The sequence below is a fragment of the Sciurus vulgaris genome (genome assembly GCF_902686455.1).
Source record: "Sciurus vulgaris genome assembly, chromosome: 3".
In the NCBI taxonomy this organism is placed as follows: domain Eukaryota; kingdom Metazoa; phylum Chordata; class Mammalia; order Rodentia; family Sciuridae; genus Sciurus; species Sciurus vulgaris.
Window position 1 is genome coordinate 21,407,115 of NC_136463.1, and position 7,136 is coordinate 21,414,250.

Sequence of the window (7,136 nt, forward strand, 5' to 3'; positions counted from 1 at the left end):
ACCTCTCTTGCCCATGACTCAGGTGGGGAAACTGAGGTAAGGGGGAGGACACTTGCTTACCCTACCCCCACATACAAACTCTGGAAGAACTCACCAGGATAGTCTTTTAAAATTTTGTTGTTGTTGTTGTTGATGGACCTTTATTTTACTCATTTATTTATATGTGGTGCTGAGGATCGAACCCAGGGCCTCACACAATCTGGGCAAGTGCTCTACCACTCAGCCACAACCCCAGTCCTAGGATAGTCTTAAGCAAAGAAGAGGCCCAGGTGGAGAGAGCTTGACATTTTCCATTTTGGGTCACCTTTTCCATTATCCTTTCAGAAGAAAAGTACAATGTTCTATTCCAGGGGTGAAATAAGAACTGTCTAAACCTGATTTCCTGTGCCCTCAGCCACTTGGCTAAACCCTCCTGGTCTTCCTGGAGGAAGAGGCTGGAAGGGGCAGGTTCATTCAGTCTAAGTGGGAAATCTGGCCTTTCTACCTGGTCCTGGTGGGTGTGGGGAGCAGTGGTCACTTATGAGTCCCACAGTCCTAGATGACCTCCCATGAATTTTTTTTTTGTTATCGTTGAATGAGATTATTCACTCAGTCAAGAGACAGGGGCAGGACTGAAGTGAGAAACTGCTTGTCATGTGGTCACATGATTTTAACCTTTGGCACAGTTATTTTGATAACCCTATTTTGTTTGTTTGTTTATTTTTAATACATCAGCGTCTTCAAAAATGGAAATGTCACTGGTCTTGAGCCCTGTTCCCTGACCTCACACATACTGGGGTCCAGCTGGCTTCTAACACCCTTATCAACAGCCTGGTCTGGTCCTCCTCATCCCCCACTCTTGCTGCCCCTCCACCCACCACTTCCAGGTTCTCTGTTGGTGCCATAAATACCCATGAGCTGTAAGTTGGCTGCTGCTTCAACTGGAGGTTGAAGTGCTGATGAAATATTTAAGGCTTTCAACTCTCCAGTTCCCTGGGGACTGTGGATGGGGGGCAGGGCAAGTCCTGCCCCAGTTCCCACTCAGGTGGAGTCCAGTGGCTGAGAGGGTGGGGTGGGGAAGGGTCTTTTTGCACAATTGATTGCTGTGACTCTGGGTGGTGCCACTGGTCGTGGCCTAAGATACAGCTTTGGATCCTGAGGAGGGTAGGTTGGCCCACCCAGAGCCACCCACCCCTAGTTCTGTCCTGGCTCTGTGATGCTAACGTCCTCGTGTCCTTAGTTGAGGAAATCAAGCCTGGAGAAGAATGAGCTCTCATCTCCTCTCCCACTGAGCCCCACCTTCACTAGGGTGGAAAGATGCCCAAATAGAGGCCGGTGCTAGTGGGCCAAGTCCCAGCCCTGCCAGGAATTTGCTCCTGTGGCCTTCGAGAAGCCCCTTCTTGCCTCCAGCCTCAGTTCCTCCTCGTTTGTGCAAGGCAAAGGGGGCTCCCCTCAGAACACTCCTTTCTCCTCTGCTCACCAACTCTCTCCACAGGTGGGAGAGAAACTGCGGCAGTGTGCGGGCGCACGCATGCGCCCGGGAGGGGCGGCCTCTCCTCTCCGTGGGAAGGGCGCCTTGTCAGGGCAAGTAGCACTCCCGGCTTGTGCAGGGAGGGAGGGAGGGGCAGGTAGGCTGGCAGGGCGGGTGGGGGCCCCAGCTGTGTCAGCCTGTGTGTGGAGTCGCCCAGGCCAGGAGCAGGAAGCACGGTGACTCAGGTGGCAAGGTCTTGCTTGCCCCTCCCTCCCCGGTCAAATCACTCAGTTGTGGGAGGGGCTCAGAGAGCCAGTGAGGCCCAGCTCAGAACCTAGTCAGAAGTCCATCCTCTTGGGCCCCTTAAGTCCTGGGAATTGCACCCTGGGGAGGGGGGCTGGGGGCTGGGGGCGGGTAAGGGGCCACCCTGGGGACAGACATTCTCTGGAAAGGTCCTGATCCCTCTCACCTCGTCCTCCCTCACCACTGGTATCTAGCCCTGTTCTGTACTATTTCTGGCCTGTCCTATCTCTGTTTTCTTGTCTCCCTGTTTTCCTTTTGGCATTCCATCCCCGCCCACACGCCTTGCCGGAGAGGTGTTGCTGGAGCTACCCCTGTAATTAACAGCCTCCATGGCTGGGCATAGCCCACAGGACCGGCTGTGGGCAGTCTCTGACCTCAAGACTCCTCCCTTGGACAAATGGCAGCAAAAAAGGCAGAAGCCACCCAGCCTTCTTCCTCTGTTTCAGCTCTAGGCAATATGAGGTCCCCTCCAGCAGCTGACTTTGGAGCAGGTGTCCTCAGACCTGAAGGGGTCACCCTAAGAAAGTCAGTGGGCAGGGGTAGGAGGACAGTCGGAAGCCCACGCACCATAGATCTGTATGAATTCCAGAGCAAGCTAGAAACCGTTAAATAAGCTACCCTGTGGCAAGTACACCTCCATGGTGAGGGAAAGAGTTTAGAATCTTAGACTCTTTGTCAAGCCATGGTAGCCTCAGGGAGAATGCTCCCCAGTCGCCAGCACACGCATAAAGACTCCAATTGACCTGTCCAGCCTGTGTCCTTCCTTCTGCCACAACTGCCCTTGTCATTCCTTTGTCATAAATGTGCACCTGTGTGTCAAAGTGCTTCTAAGAGGAAGGACCAGGGTGAGAGACCCCAAGGGCTAGAAGCAGGATCTGTGCAAGGAATTCAAGGGTTCCTGGTACCTGGTAGCAGTTTAGAAGTATGTAGTTTAGCAGGGACCTGAATTCTGTGTAGGCTCTTTGCCCTGTCCCTGTGTGGAGGGTCACAATACTGGGAGGGCCAAAGCGGGGTCTTTTCAAAGGTCAGGTAAGAGATGGCCATGCCCAAGGAGCCTCTAAAGCTTTGTATTGCTTTTCATTCAGGTCTGCACCCACCCCAGGAAGAATTGCCAGCTGTCAGTTCTCCGTGATGCTGCTGCAAAGCCAGGGAGCCCCCTGTTATGATTCATCATCATCCTGCAAGCCAGCTCTTCATCCTCTCTTCCTTTCTAGAAGTTGCCATCGCTTAGGCCACCTGAGGCCAAGAGGAGGGAAGAAGTTTGTGTGTGTGTATGTGTGCCAGTGCCTTCTGTAAGTCTAAATCTCTGCCTATCTGTTTGGGGAAGGGGCCCTACAGCATAAAAATTATGTTCAAATAAAGAACAGTAACTCTTCCATTTCCTTAAATGGTCCAGAGACCTGGAGGAGAATGAGGGAAGTGACTTAAGCAGAGGAGGTGGCCTGGCTGTTCTGGACACTGGCTGATTGATGTTTAGCTTATCCTGGAAAAGTGCTTCCCCAGGCATTTGCCTATAATCCCAGGGGTTCTGGAGGCCCAGGCAGAAGGATCACAAGTTCAAAGCCAGCCTCAGCCACTTAGTGAGACTCTAAGCAACTTAGCAAGACACTGTCTCAAAATTTAAAAAAAGGAGCAGGGTGCAGTGGCCCACACCTGTAATCTCAGCAACTCAGGAGACGGAGGCAGGAGGATCATGAGTTCAAAGCCAGCCTCAGCAAAAGTGAGGTGCTAAGCAACTCAGTGAGACCCTGTCTCTAAATAAAATACAAATAGGACTGGGTTGTGGCTTAGTAGTTAAGTGCCCCTGAATTCAATCCCCAGTACCCCCAAAAAATTTTGAAAAAGGGCTGGGGATGTGGCTCAGTATTAAGCACCCCTCCGGCTTAATCCCCTGCACCAAAAAAGAAAAGTGCCCCAGCCAACAGCTGCTCCTTGGACACCTTATTGCCAGTTATTTAAGTCTCTCAGACAGCTTATGCTGGCTCCTGGTGTTCTTTTACTCTTGACTCCAAGTCCCCAGAAGGCTGCACATTTGAGTTAGCCATATGTGTTCTTGGTGGCCTGAGGAATGTGCTTCTACTGAGTGCCAGTCAAGAGAAATCAGGTTAAACTGAAAGAATATGAATTGAGGCTAGACATCAGAAGGAACTTAGCCTTGTTAGGATAAGGAGACAAGGGAGATTAGAGAATCTCCTCTTCTGGAGATCTGTCAAACAGAGAAAGCCCAGCTTTTTTTTTTTTTTCCCCAATTTTCTTTTGGAATCGAATCTAGGGGTGCTGAACCATTGAGCCACATCCTCAGCCCTTTTTAAATTTTTATTTAAAGATAGGGTCTCACTGAATTGCTTAGGACCTGGTTAAGTTGCTTTGAACGTGTGATCCTCCTGCCTCAGCCTCCTGCGCCACTGGGATTGCAGAACGGTGCCCAGTAAGAAATCCCTGGTTTTAAAGGCTTGGAGGCAGGGGATTGGGTAAGATGGCCTTTAGTCTTTCCTTCAAGTTCAAGTTACAAAGGAAACTGTGGTGACAACAACATATCCCTATCCTGGGTACCTCCTGTCCTGTCAGATCAAACCCATGTTCAGAGAGCTGATTCTTTTTTTTTCTTTTCACCACCTGGACTGAGGATTTAATGTCTTAAATATTTTGTTTTAGTTGTAGGTGGACACAATAACTTTATTTTATTTTTATGTGGTGCTGAGGATTGAACCCAGGGCATCATGCATGCCAGGTGAGCGCTCTACCACTGAGCCACAATCCCAGCCCCCTCGTCCTTTTTGCTTTTTACTTTGATACAGGTTCTAAGATGCTGAGGGTCTTGTTAAATTGACAAGGTTGGCTTAGAATTTGAGATCCTTCTGCCTCAGCCACTTGAGACTGCTATTGTGCCCAGCAGCCAGACTGCTGATTCTAAGAAAGACCATTTTCTGATTCTTTCCTGTATTCTCAGATAAGCTTGTGTCCTCAGTGCCTGGCAGGCACATAGTAGTTTAGGAAATGTACTGGAAATTGATCTGGGAGGAGACAGCTTTAATCTTTCTTCTGCTGTGGTGGAGTCCACCCAATTCCCAGTCTGTGAGTTTAGCTTTTTGTGACATGCTCCATGCTAAGCATACAGGGGGGCATACTGGGGAAGGACACACACACACACACACACACACACACACACACACACACACACACACACACGGTTTTATTCCAAAACCTCATTTCTGCCAAGAGTGTTGGTGCACACCTATAATCCCAAAGATTGAGGAGGCTGAGGCAGGAGGATCTCAAGTTCAAGGCCAGGCTGGGCAATTTAGAGACCCTCAGCAATTTAGCAAGATCCTGCCTCAAAATAAAATATAAATAGGGCTGAGGATGTTGCTCCATGATAAAGCATCCTTGGTTCAATCCCCAGTACCAAAATCAAAGTTAAAAAAAAAAGTGAACAAACGAAAACCCCCCATCAAAACCCCAAAGCCTCATCTCCATCTCTCCATTCCATCTGGGCTCGTCTACTCCTCTCTGTAGTCACCCGGCCCTCCCCTACCTGTCTGCTGAAGTCAGGGGAAAGAGGAGGGAGTGAATCCAGGTTGGGGCTGGGAAGTTATTATTGCATCTGGGTAGGAGGGGGCTGGGAAGATGGAAGGTGGGTGGGAGGGGGAGGAGGTGGGACTCTGGCAGCAGCAGCAGTTTAAGATGGTGACCTTGGCATTGTACTGTGTGGCAGGGTGGCAAGCAGGTGGTTAGGGCTGGGGTAAGGCAGGGATAAAGGTACTAAGGTAAGCTGGAGGAGAGCAGGTCAGAGAACTACTGCAAAGGGCACTGGCGTGTGGGATCAGGATGTGGATATCTCCCTGGCCTCTTCCAGCAAGTCCTCTTGGATGGCACAACCTTGGAAGAGAGCACAAGTCATCATTCCTTTCTGGCTGGGGAAAGTGGTCCAACATTGCTGCACCTAGCCGGTCCTCCCCGCTCACATTGGATGTGACAGTTTTTTATTTTTATTTTTTGCTGGGAATTGAACCCAGGACTTTGGGCATGTTAGGCAAGTGCTCTACCATTGAGCCACATTCTCAGCTCTGTGCTCACATGGGGCTACACGGCAGTTTTGAAGGGAGATCCTTTTCTAAACAATCATCCCCAACACCCCTCACCTCCTACAGACTGTTTACATTTATCCCTCTGTGAGCTGTCTGAGGGTCGGGATCAGTTTCATTTATTTTCTGTATTACCAGGGTCTAACCCCATGCCTGGCATAGAATTGGTGCTCAATACTTAAGTGTTGAATGAATGCTGTAGGACTCTTGGCATACTCTGCAGCCACCAGCAGCTTTAATTTCATCAGCCACAGAAAGGAAATCCCTTGTCTTCTTAAGCTGCCTGCTGGGAAGTTCTTTTTGATAGCTAACCCAGGCTCTTCCACTATGAAGCTTGCTGCCCCCATTTCTTTTATGCCAATGCTCGGTTTCCTTTAGATCTATTGCCTGATTTTTTCCATACTGACCAATGCCTCCTTACACCAACACTTTATCCTTGGACCAAATAAAGGCTCTTCTGTCTCTCTTTAGAATGTTAGTTTTCCTGCCCCTTTCCCCAACTGTGTTGACAATTTATGTCCAAACTATTCCTCAAGGAGGGGGAACATGGGGTTTGGTGAGACTTAAAATGAGGAGAAACTGGTTCTGTCTTGAAAGCTTTGTGACCACTCTGAGCCTCAGTGGTTTTTTTTTTTTTTTTTTTTTTTGGTACTGGGGATTGAACTCAGGGGTGTTTAATCACTGAGGCATATTTTATTTGGAGACAGGGTCTTTCTAAGTTGCTTAGCGTCTCCCTTGGTTGCTGAGGCTGGCTTTCCCAGCCTCCAGAGCCGCTGGGATTACAGGAGTGCACCTCCACGCTCAGTTTGAGCCTGTTTCCTCATCTTTATTTTTTTGTGGTGCTGGGGATTGAACTCAGGTCAGTGAGTATGCTAGGTTCTACCACTGAAACTGAACTGAGCCAGCCCAGTTTCTTCATCTTTAAAATGACGATTATTTTGTTGCCCTCATAATTTTTCCGAAGTCACGAGAACTTAAAAAAAAAACAAAAAAACAAAAAACTTCTTTCAAATCCTAACATTTTGCAACTATCCGAATACTTTCACAAAGCTTATTTCATTTCATCCCCACACGCCGAGAAAGATAAAGTGAATGTACCCAATTTACAGATGAGGAGAAACAGGGTGAAAGGTGAACTAACTTGCTTAAGATCATAGAACTATTAAGTGGCAGAACCCAAACCCAAGCCTTCTAATTTTAAGTTCAAGGCGTGTTCCATATTTGAGGGAAAAAAAATTCCAACCCAGTATAAAGCTTATGAAATGCTTTACAAATATGTTATTACTACTTTGGGGCAA

The 7,136-nt window shown here is 48.6% G+C and overlaps 1 long non-coding RNA gene across 1 annotated transcript; it reads left to right on the plus strand.

Moving 5' to 3' along the window:
* The first annotated feature begins 921 nt into the window (after positions 1-921).
* On the plus strand, positions 922-3,124 carry LOC306657166. Its single transcript, XR_013762716.1, has 3 exons — positions 922-1,024; positions 1,475-1,567; positions 2,839-3,124. It is a non-coding gene; the product is annotated as an uncharacterized lncRNA (long non-coding RNA).
* The last annotated feature ends 4,012 nt before the right edge of the window (positions 3,125-7,136 follow it).